The sequence below is a fragment of the Lycium barbarum genome, chromosome 10, assembly GCF_019175385.1.
Source record: "Lycium barbarum isolate Lr01 chromosome 10, ASM1917538v2, whole genome shotgun sequence".
Lineage (NCBI taxonomy): Eukaryota > Viridiplantae > Streptophyta > Magnoliopsida > Solanales > Solanaceae > Lycium > Lycium barbarum.
In genome coordinates, this window is record NC_083346.1 from 110,020,017 (window position 1) to 110,033,442 (window position 13,426).

The following is a 13,426-nucleotide window of genomic DNA, read 5'->3' on the forward strand; positions in this document are numbered from 1 at the left end:
TAGGAGCATTTTGCTGATGAAATATGAAATAGATGGGTCAGCAAATGCTTCCAGCATTTGACTTGAATTATCTGAGGATCATACTGATGATAATTCACAACATATTTCTTAGCTGTTTATTCTCTTGCCCTTATGTTAGTGACATATATCACCATTTTCTTTGGGAAAATCCATCTGTGTGCATCATGGCATATCCATTAATCATATACCGCACATCAAATGCTATAAGATGGAAATATCTAGTTCCTGACCCTAAACCAAATATGAGGGGATAATTTATCAAAATTTATTGATCTGAAGCATACAAGTGTTATTGTATGCAATATATCATATCTCAGACCAATATCTGAAGCTCTGTTCTTATAAGCAATGGTTTAGCTGTATTATGGAGGCATCTAATGCCAAACCAGCTTAGATATAAACCAGCATTATCAAGATGAATTTTCTTGATTACATGTTCTGAAAATTGTGCTTCCAACTCAATTATTTGAGCAAGCAACTTCGTAAATGTTAAACTGCAGGTTGACAATAAATGCACATGTGACTGTCTCATAGATGCATGTCACGACTCAACCCTCCATGACTGGCACCCAACTAAGTCCTAGTGGGCGAATCAACACACATGATCTCTATTCATTCAAGTCTGATTTAAGATTAAACAAGTCAAACGATTATACTCATTCACGCATCAAATGAACTGTTAAGTCATGCCATAAAATATTAAAACAAGTCCGGAAGTCTAACTATTACAAATTCCCTAAAATCTGAAAGTCATCGTACATGACTCTAAGCCAAAACACGTCTAAGAACTGAAATCTAGCTAATGAATATCCATAATGTCCAGAAAAGAAAAGACATCATAAGTAGAAGATCCTCGGGCGGCCTGGCATGAGAAGAAGCTCACCCCAAAATCTGTTAGCAAATCTCCTCCACGCTAGATGTGAGGACGAGTAGCGGACTCTATATCAAAATCTGCACTCAAATAATGCAGCAAGGTAGTATCAGTACAAACACTATGTACCGGTAAGCATCGTAGGCCGACTAAGATTAGTATCATGCATATCTTATGAAATCAATAAAATAAGCAAGACAGTCAATCATACACGAATATCAATGCTTCCCAACAAGTCAACCACAGACAAACAATACAAATCACCGGATTGCCAAGAATCACAAACACGTTAACTACCACGGAGATAAAAGTACACTATTTCCCCCACTCACTGTACACACATGCTATCTGATGTCATAGCTCAGTAGTCATTACCTGCAGGGGACCCATGGTGTCCATGTACCACTCGTTTCGGAACACTCCTCGGACCCGAGCACAACTTCCGCTCCGGAATGAACCTCTCATTTTCGGAATTAGCCTCGGACCACGAGTGTTATATCCCGTATTTTGCACATTCGGATAATTTGAAATAATTGCGACAAGTTAAAGATAAGGCTATATTTTAATCTTGTTTAATACATAAGTTGTTCATGAAAATATTGACGTGGAAATATTGAGGAAGGCTAAGGGAAAAATTGGAAATTAGGAAAATAGTTTTCATGAATTACAAAAATTTGTCATGAAATAAATGGGCTTGAAAAGCAAAAAAAAAAAAAAAGGAAGAAGAGCCCAAGTATGGCCGGCCAAGGGATGGGCCAAGGCCCACTTGGGAACTTGACTCAAGTCAAATAAAAGGGATAATCCACCATTAATTGTCATTTTCCCTTCAAGAACATTCAAGAAAGAAAACAAAACCTTGAGAGCAAAAGAACAAGGCCATTCGGCCAAGAGAAGAGAAAGAAGAAAAATTTTGAAGCCTTCAACCTTGATCCAAAAAAAATATATTCTTCTAGTATTCCTACTAATTCAAAGGTCCTCTTTAACGTGGTATAATTGTTGGAGCAAGAAAACTACTCCTTGTTGCAAGTCCAAAATTTTAGTCAAGTGGGAAATTAAGGAAAATGGTAAGAATTAATATTCTTTTATATGTTATGGAAGGTTTATGTATGTTGTAGTATGTAGAAATGAATGAAAACCATGGAAATAATGTGTGTTGTGTGTGGCCGTGTGGGTGTGTGTGTGGTATTGTGACCGTGTGGGTATTGTATGGTGGAGAAGAGATGAATTAATTTTACCTAGTATGTTAGTTGTGTTGTTGTGGACTCTATGGTGTAAATGAAAGTTTAATGGTTCAAGTTGACATTGTAATTGGTTATGGGTTGTGGTAAGAATTAATGTGATTCTAATATGGTTCTATGTAGTTATGAGAATGATGTTGCTAAAGTGTGAATTGTTGTTGTAGTTTATGAATTTGAAAGAAGGAAATATGTTGTTGTGGCTTTTGTTACATTGTGGAGTTTCGGGTGGAATGGAGTTTGGTTGGATTGCTTGAACGTTGTGCGGATTACTAATGTTAGAATATGTTTTAAATTGATTGTTGGTATTGAAATAATTGTTGGTATGGTTGTTGATAAATTTGGCCGAGTTGAATTCTTGGGATTGTTGTATTTACAGGGGAGATGCTGCCGAAATTTCTGTAGACAAGTGCAGAATTGAATTTCTAAGTACTTGTAGCTAACGTTTGGTATTTAATGACGTTATTGTAGATCTTGGGGAGCCTGAGACTTTAGTTGGGATTAGCTTAGGAAGCGAGCGAGGTATGTAAAGCCTAACCTTTTCTTCTTTGGCATGATCCTTATGAAATAAGTATATGATGTATATGTATGACTTCAAAGAAATTTCTATTCTTAGAGCCACTAGGATGACTAGCGTTCTTGATTCCCATAAGCTGTTTCGTATGGGTTTGATGTGTATCTATGATGTCCGAAGTTCGGCTAATATGTTTCCGTATGGCATTCGAAAGATAATTGATATGACTAAAGTTTTGATTTTCCAAATGTTAACATGTTCGATTATTCCATCGAGTTTTTGATATATTTTGATACGTACATATGGTCCCAAAAGCTCTATTTGATTTGATCCATAACGATATCCGAAAGGTACTTGACATGATTATGGCTTTGATTTTCGAAAAATGGCTTCTGAAACGCTTATAGAATGTTCTGTACTTCAAACGCTCGTAACTTTCTCATATTAAGTTGGATTGACCCGAAACTTGTTTCTGAGCCTTCAGGAGTCGGTAAGTATACTTATCCATCGAGTCTTGATTTATGTGCATATGGTTTCTCACTACTCTGCTCGTGCATACTACTATTATGTCGTTCGCCGGGTCCCGGGCCGGTTTTGTCATCGTGCGCACTATGTTATATTCGGCAGTATGATGTGTTACGGTTCCCGAGTCCCTCGCCATAGGGTTGGGTACCGCTTATATACGACGTTATGATGTGATATGGCATATGATGTGTTATAATGTTATGATGTGCTATGATGTTACGATGTGTTCGGGGTTGTACGGAGATTTGAAACCTTCTGGAGTATGATGTGTTGTGGCGCCAGCGTTGGAGTGGCGACCACGTTCCTGAGCCCTCTGCATGACTTTTGTATATATGCATCCTTTGTGTTTTAAAATGAGCTTCTTGATATATTGATTTTTATACTTATTTTCCATACTTCGTACTTCCGTTATGATCTTGGTTATTGTATTTCATGCTTTACATACTCAGTACCTATTTCGTACTGACCCCCTTTCTTCGGGGGCTGCGTTTCATGCCCGCAGGTACGGACGCTCAGTGTGGTAATCCGCCAGCCTAGGATACCTATTCTGCTACTTTGGAGTGCTCCTTTGATTCGGAGCCCATACTTTTGGTACAGATCTTTTGTTGCACATGTTTCTGTATATAAGTATATGACTATTTGGGGTACGGCGGGGCCCTGTCCCGTCATATGTTTCTGTTGTTGTTTGTAGAGGCCTGTAGACATATATGTGGGTCGTGGGTCGTTATTGTTCGCTTATGTCTGTGATTTGTGCCTTAAGCGGTCCCGTTTGCTGTGATGGCCGAAACGGCCCATCTGTATGTGTATGGATGTATATATTTGGGCGATGTGTTTTCCGCCAGCCTTGTCGGCTTCTGTATGATATTTTGCTATATATGACCGCTTAAGACGACATCTGATCTCAGTATCTGTGTAACTTAATGTATGCTGAATACAGATAAGTCCTTGATGTATCGATTTGGTAAGTAAGTGTGTACGGGTGTCCAACTCGGGCACTAGTCACGGCCCACGGGGTTGGGTCGTGACAACGAGCCCATAATCTAGGCCACATATGTGCCTTGTTATACCTTTTCAATATCCATATTAACCTCATCTTTCATGTCACAAACTCTCGAGAAGAATATATTAACTTCTCATCACAATACAACTACTGCAGAGTGAATCACACAGGAATAATGGCATAAAGCCTACACAACATTCAATCACAAACACATAAGAGCTTAACCACACAATATCATGTAATGAAATACTAGGCATGCTTTCTCCTAATGAAATCGCAAACATACATTCAACTAACCAAAGTCTAACTCAAGTTAACTGTAACCTACCTCAAAGCAGAGTTGGAATAATGCAAGTCACTCTGCTACAGCCTTTCCTTCCTCAAAGCCTTAGAACGCTGAAAGTCTATAAATTGGGGACCTAATGAGTTATAATACTCAATCACAAGTTCCAACGCAAGAATACCCTTCCCTTACCCCATTCCAAGGGTTGGATGATTTTCTAGGTGATAAACAACCTATTTAGACTCTTAGTAATCATTAATCATCACATTATAACGACATTCATCAATATTTCCATTACAAGCAGTTTTCTATTGCAAGACACCATTTTTATATAATCCTAGGTCTCCAATCACTTAGCTTATGTCTCTAAATGTTCAATTTACAACAAGAACAACTAACCAACGTATTTAGATGATAACAAAGCGATTATAATCATAACCCAACAAATTTAGAAGTTCCATTAATATTCTAGGGTTTTTAAATTCAATTCCACCATTAAAGACCATGAGGATGATTATAATCATGAAGGGGAAAGGAATGATAGAATGGAAGCAATGGAACTTACCTCAAAAGATTGTCTTGCCCTAGCTTGGAATTTCTCTCTAAGTATTTGTTGGGAAGTGTGTTGGGGTGTTATGAATGAGAAAATAAAACTAAGGCACTTAAAACTCGCATTCTGCCTCCCGTCGACCGCTGGGGCGGTCACTACACCGCTGCAGCGGTCCCGCTATAGCTGTCCCCCACTTTATCGACTACCGCTATGGCGGTCGGGTCACCACTATAGAGGTATCGCCATAGCGGTCAACCTTCCGCCACAACGGCCACCAAGGAAATGGTTGGCCGCTGGAAGTGGTCGAGTCACCGCTACAGCGGTACCGCCGCAGTGGTAAACCCACCGCTGAAGCGGTCCATTTTGGGCAGTGTGGTCGTTTTCTGTCTAGTTTTCCCCCCTACTACCCCACATTTCATCCAAGGTCTTAAAGCACAAAACAAAACATACATACATACAAAAGGACGCCCTACGAATCCAACCGCGGCCTCGGAATTCCTAATGGAGTCCTAAATTTTCATAACGACCAGAAGGGTCATTACAATGCATCTATCTACGACATCACATTGCAGGTGAACGGGTCCACATTCACCTTTTATATTTTTCAGAATTTAGGGGATTCAGTCCCAACATTAGCTGGTGTAATAAACATATCATGAGAATAAGTAACATAAAAGAAATTTTGAAGAATCATCTAGTTTTTCAATATATTTCGAATACTTGATTAGCACATCAGATTTAAATCAGGACGACCAAAATGGTCTGGTCAACTGATAAAATTATCTGTACCTGTAAAGTTCAAGTTTACCATGACAGGTGCTTTTTATTATAATAAACTTTTAGTTTACTATTGCATGAGATTGTATGTCAATAAACTTCTGGTTTATCATAGTATGTGATCTCATCATGCTTGGGTAACATTTCACATGCGTATTTCTTACCCGTAGTAACTTGATGATATTTAATATTCCGATCATTTGTAGTCTCAATATGATAACCATTATTATTGTTAGTAAACTTCAGGTCTACCACAATTTGTTTTCCGAACGTAACAATTACGATCTAGGATAAATGGTGCTATCACATATAACCTCTTCGAGAGACTTCAATTTATCTACCATAATCAGATATTATTGTGATACTTGTAGATAAACAATTAGCTCTTCTGGTGCCCTTGATTATTAGTTTGTACTACCAAATATTTTTTAGATACTTCTGGTATCACGAAAGAAAATTTGGTTAGACACTACTGGTGTCATGAAAGAAAACAGTGATCAAATGAAAATTTAAAGACAATATTCAACTATAAATTATGAAAATAAATTTTTAACTATAAACTTTAGTATTTCAAATATATCCATCAAGGAGATCAGCCATTGACATTTGAATATTTTGTATCAAAACGGCAATCACATATTAATCACATCCTTCAGGAAGAGATACATTAATTTTTATTTCCTTCAAGGAAATCAATAACAACCAACCATAATGTATTATTGTGGTTATAGGAGAAAGCATTCTACTCTGCTTTCTTTTGCCTTAGAAAGATACTTTGATAAAATTATTAAAGATGTTTCTGCGTACGACAGGTACGTGTTGCTATATCTTAATTTCATACCACAAAAATAACATGTATATTCCTTGTATTTTATCTCTCCAGGAGATAAGTTGTGGTATTTGTTCATTCACTTCGGGAAACGAAACCTGATTATTTAAATGTGCTTGAAATACGACGCTCATCAATAGCTCGTTATTTTGCTCAAACACAAGAAGAAGTTGCTTCAGAGTATTTTTCAGATATTTTGCTAATTCTTTCTGCTTCAGGAGTAAAGTTTCAAGTTTTACCACTTCTGGAGTAAAGTTTAAAGGTTTACTAATTCAGGAGTAAATTTCATAATTCTACTACTTCGAGAGTAGATTTCAGAGTTGTACTACTTTGGGAGTAGAATTCAAAGCTTTACTACTTCAGGAGTAAAATTCACAGTCTTACTACTTCTGGAGTAGAATTCAGAGTTTACTATCTTATGAGTAGAGCTCAAAGTTCTACTACTTCGGGAGTAGAGTTCAAAGTTTGCTACTCGAGGTTCTCAATTATTCTACCTCTTCTAGAGATGAATCATGATATTTTCACAATTAAATGCACGTTTATATTTAAAGGCTTTACTACATATTATCACATTCACTTCAAGGAATGGATCTATATTTATAGTTTATATCAAAAGGTCTCATTCTTAAAAAATGGAACATAATCATCTGAACGTGCAGGCCTTAAGCATATCAAATTGTGATAGCTTAGAATTTCTTTTAAGATATTGCTACTTCAGGAGCAAATCGAGACATACATACAATTTATAGAATCTTTCTCTAACATATCTTCACTTGTTGACACTACAAGCCTATGAAAATATTATCACTTCTAGTGATTAATGAAGACATGCTATTACCACTTCTGATGGTTGAACACATGATAACATCACTTCTGATCGTGATGTTAATAGCATAATATTTCTTGATGTCTTATCACGTATTGCTCTTCAGGAGCAATTAATGCTTTTGAAATTTTAATAGCGCGAAAGAGATTAAGACAACATACAAATCAAAATTCATAAATTGTTAAAGAATCATACCTGCAGGCAGCAGGTTGCCCACGAATCTTATATGCATATGCATATGTTAGTCTCTTTTTCTTTAAATGGCAGGAGCATAGCAAATTATGACTTGTGATATCTTATGGCATCATTTGTGTTCTCCGTAGCATTGCAACATTTTGATCCTTTCAAAATAAGCGCTCAAGGTAGAGTCTCGTGCTGATAACGTGTTATAAAATAATATTAAAAGTACACAAAACGAGATATAACCAAAGAAGTTGGGAGTGAGAGAGAGATTTTATTGTCTTTTCAATTCATCAAATGGACCAGTGACAGATCTAGTAAGAGCCCAGGGGGTTCTTCGGCGAAAAATTGCACTGTATATACAAGGTGAAAATTATTTTTGATGCATATATAGTAGACGTTGAACCCTCTTAGCTTCTTCATTTATGGCTTCTTTATATTTTTGAACTCTCTTGACATAAATCCTGGCTCCGCCACTGAAATGGACCTCCTATTTATAGGAGGAAAATGGTGGCCAAAAACATGATAATAGCTTGAAGGCCATGTAATGAACTTGGTGGCCAAGTAATTTCCTTGGTGACCAAATATTCATGGTTTTCAAGTATATTAAACGGATATCCATCACTAATATTTACAACATTTTTAGAAGTTTAGACAAACAAAAGTGAACAGAGGGAGTATCAAGTCTTAATCTTGAAAAGTTAACCTACTATTGTGCTGAGTTAGGATTGGCTAGAAGTGAGGAATTTATGAAGCAAAAAAATTAAAGAAATTCAATCTACGGAAGTGCTGGCCACGGGGGTGCAAACTGCAATAGCATATATCCAAATATTTTAGTTTAAGAGAATTTACAAATAGTTTATTCACTGATAATTACGCAATCAAAATATCTGTGAGGTAATCGCATCAACAAGGGAAACTGAGTACATATAGTTGAACCAATAATTAAGTATACTTTAATTACTTTTAAAAATTATGATAGAGGGATAAGTATTTCTCATTTTTTAATTAAAACTCTTAGGATTCAACCTCCGGTCGAAATCGCTTTTGATGAGGGTACTTGCCCTCAAATTGGGACCATACCGAGTGTAAAATATATATAAAAAAATAAAACTCCAACTGTTAATCTCCATGAAGTGTTGTATGGTCCAAAGATATTTGACCACGACCCCATTACAGATTAATCATCTCGTTTAAAGTGGCAATTTTCTGACATCTCAGAGCTAATTAGTTTCAATAGTTCAACTCTGCAGCCTTAGTGCCCTAAGATAAGAGGAAAACTTATTTACGGTTAGGGATTATTGTTTAAAAGGGTACATAATTAATTGAAAATAAGTGAATAATTATTTTTTTATCAGATCAGAAAATTTAATTGGAAAACATGTTTCCTTGCCTGCATTTAGATTTAAAACTTTTTGTGACGAAAAAAAAATAATAATCAAGAAAAAATATTACTATAGTGAATCAAGATCTAGTGGATCTCTCTCTATGAACTGGCCTAGATTATTCTTTATCCGGATAGATATATTTGATTTGACCTTCCAGTAACAGGCTCAAGTGCGAAAACTATATTCATTGCATGCTGCCCCCTCCCAATTAATGATACGTGTTTCAATCTCAAGCATTCTCTTACTACAAGAATGTATTGTGATGAGAGTTAAAGTAGTCTTGCGAGTGCTAAATTTTCGTGTCTTTTTTGGGTCCTTAATAGAACTCAAAACTAAGATTTTTTTATTTTTAATCAAAAACCTCCTATATATCCAACCCAAACAAATGCCGAAAATCCCTTTATAAGCTGCATTTTGAATGGAAAATCAAATCTCATTGTTCTTAAACGTGGATGGACCCTTACATTCTATAGGAAAAAATCTATCAAACTCTCAGCGCAATAATTTCATCTTCAGATTCCGGATGAAGCATGCATGCATGCGTTTGTGATGTATCAATGAAAATTCTCATCAATCAAGACCAAATGATGAAAATATGTTTAAATTTTTGAGAGATTTGTAATCAAACCCCATATACACTACCGCTAATTAATTTCATTGATTGGGTCGATCCATCTATGTCATCAATCGGAAGAAAAGGCAGACAGTGATTCCCAACTAAGGTTGTCTGTTGTTTAATTTATTTGGAGCAATTGAGGAAAAGAATAAAGATATATTCTTTTATTCTTTGTCGATTGTCAAATAATTGCAAAGGTAACGAGACAAAACCAATTAAGTTATTCATGTCTCATTTACTTTCCAGCTGCTTCAATTGGTGGATGTTTTGATTATTATTTTCTTAGGTAGACTTAAAACAGTATATAAAAGAAATTGAATTGATTAATGCTCGACCAAATTATTTCCATGGGGCACACTTCTTTTTCCACGAATATTATATATTGACTTGACTATGACTCCCGTAAGACACGTAACTTGCTTTAAGCCTGTCTTTCCACTTTGTGATTTTAGACCAAGAGTAGAGATCGGGTTGGGGTGACTGCTCTATATCTTTTGAGAAAATTGATAATGATTTGAACATTCAAGAAATGGTTATAATATTCATATCATATTGAAGCCGTTGAATTGTGAATAACAAAGGTTACCTGTGATACTTAAAAGTTATATATATTGACAGTGTAAGATTATTTTGACTAGGTTACTTATTATTTTATCAGGCTACTTGTTACTCTCTCTTTTCCAATTTTATTAGTGTTTACTTTCATTTTAAGTTTGTTTAAAAAAGAATGCTCTTTTTATATTTGACAACTTTCTCATTTTAATATTTTAAATAACATTTTTAAGACCACAAGATTTAATAGTCACTTTGGTACATTACACAAATCTTTAGTTTAAAATCACAAGGTTCAAAAGTCTTTTTTATTTTCTTAAACAATTTGTCTAGTCAAACTAACACATGTAAATTATAACGGAGTGATATTTATCATAAGGATCACTTCTTAAAACTTGTAGCAGATTGTTCTTGTGAACAATTGTTAATTAGTTAAGAGTCAAAATCCACAGTGACAATTAAATCTTAAACCTTAAAAACTCAACCAAAACGTTAAAATTAAATAAGCTTACTTAGACCAACAAATTTGGTTTGGTGTCCATTGTTTAAAGTTGAGGACACCTAGTCGTGTTTGTATAGAGTCAAATAAAATGGCGAACAGATTGAACCCACAATGGTATGAAGATTAATCTGAAGGACCATTAATCTAACGACAAGAGATTAAAGTTGATAAGACCCAGTAAGGACAGAAATTTTCAGCTTTTACGATCCTAGAGTAAGTAAAGTATTTATAACTTGGAGATGTCTCAGTCTAGATTATGGAGTAGCATAAAAATGCTTGGTTGAGATGGTTGGCCAATGAGTCAACAAGTGTGAAAAATGACATTCCATTATTTACTCCACGTTTTACAGTTAACTGGGTTGTCGATTGACTTAAACTCTGTACATATAATTAAATAATTTTGAATATACAATAGCAGATATACTGGTTTCGATACCTATTATGTTAAAATGTGACGCCCATAACAGAGGGTATGTTGATGAAAACGGGTCAAAGAAAAAGACTTACAAATTTCTAGACGGATAAGTTTTTGAAGAAGCGATGCATATAGTACTTTAGATAAATCTCACATCGAAAAAAGGTAAATTGATTTGAAGTGGTACCGGTCCTTTATGGTTCCAGGTGACGTAGGGTGAATTCGTAAAGTAGGTTGGATCTAATTTAGCAACATGTACTATGAACTTGGATTTTGGCATAAACGTAGATTTCTTCTTCTTCTCATAGCTAGTTTTAGACTAGTTTCGGGTTCAACTTCCAGGCATGCGCAATTCACTATCATATCGAAATTTTAATTCTCTATAAACATAGATACATAGTAATATAGAAAGAATTTCTACTTCATGAGCTAAAACGATAGAAAAAATAAAGGATGGTCTCATTCAATCGTGTCTTTTACGTATTTTATGTTTTGAGCTGTGTGAAATTTGTCTTTGTTCCAATGCATGCCCACATAGTTAAGGCAACTTCTACTTCAACTCTCCGACCAAATTGTTGGATTTTTGTTCTCTAGGTAAGGCCTTTCACGAGCACCCCATATCTTTGTGTTCTCCATATAATAGTTTCCCATCTAATTAGCTTCTTTGAATTGGTCTCTAGCCACGACTTTAGTGGTGTCAGGATCAGCTTGCAATTACATGTTTCTCCATTAATTTTACGGGGCACCTGCTATCTTTAGAGCGGAGCGAGAATTTAAAGTTTATGAGTTCAAAATTTAGGTGTGTTGAGTTCTTGGGTTCTAAATTAATAATTTGTACATAATCAATGAATTTCTTAAAATAAATATATAATTTGGATCAAAGATACTGGGTTTGACTGAATTCGTAAAATATACCATCAGGCCTTGGACAAATGAGAACAAATCATCTAATATTTTTGCCTCATGATTCTCAACCCATTTTATTAACTACTAAACCACACCTTGTGTGAAGCTTTTTGAACCTTCTAACATATTAAGTTTCGACTACTTGACAAACCACAAAAGCAACAAAAAGCATATACATTAAGTTGTACCTAAGTTTAATTTCCATGAGAATAGAAAAAGTATGTGCTTTATGTTTTCCTGTTATACCATGTGGCTTAGTTTGGCAACTTATGAAGTTGGATCAGATTGCAAGTGCCAATTAGAAATTCTGTTCGCTGTATCCTGTTTCGAGGATTTGAGTTGCCCCCAAATTACTGTAGGAATATTTACTCCGAATCTGCACAGCAGAAGGATAGCCGGCGAATATATTTTATATACTGTATATATGCATATAATATACATGTTTTACATATAACTAGTATATATTTTAAATAAATTTGACTTACAATTATAATCATCTTTAACGAGCGGCCAAATGAGTAACTTTTCCATTATTCTAACCTCACTAAAACCCCTAATTGATGCTCCTCGTCCTTCAGTTCACTAGACATCCTTACTTTCCGAGCTAGAGTTTAAACATTTGAAATATAAAAATTTTTAAATATATATGTATTATATATATAAATCAATTACTCCTTTTGGACAAAAATAGCTCCACTCTTATCTCCTTCAAACCTTCTTATTACTTTTCCATCCGACCTCACAAATCAAGCCCATTTTGACAGTTCTAATTAAAATTTCTCAAAAAATCTTTCACTTTTCTACCTTCAATTGATCACTCGCCCACCCTTAACCCTTCCTCCAACCTTCTTTTTGCTTTTCAACCCGGTATTACGGGTCAAGTCCATTTTAACGGTTTTAATTAATTAAAATCTCACTAGGAATCTTTCACTCTTCTTCCTTCTGTTCTGGCCCATCCCTCCTCTCATCATTCTTTTATTGTTATTTAAAAAAAAAAATCAGAAAAATGAATATCTTTTTTATTTAGTTCCACATCTAATAAACTAACCACTGGGCTTATCCGATCACTATACGTGCCACAATTTGTCAATATTTTGGTCCTCAATTAAGGTTCTTGTCATCGGGCAATTTGCAGGATTGGTCTTCGCTGGGGGTGGTCTTTAATTTTTGTCCCTCAAAATGGTGATCTTTAATTTTTGGCCTTCAAGCAAAATTTCAGTGAAATTCTGCCTTAAGGTAGAATTTGGGCCTTACAGGCAGAATTTGCAAATTTCTGCCTTAAGGTAGAATTTTGCAACTTCTTTCTTGCGATTTTTTTTTTTATTGAATTGGAGTTCGAACCCACAACCTCAAAGTATTAGGCGAAGAGCGAAACTTAAAGACCACCAATTTGAAGGGTAAAAATTAAAGACCCCGCTAAAAAATAAATAAATTGT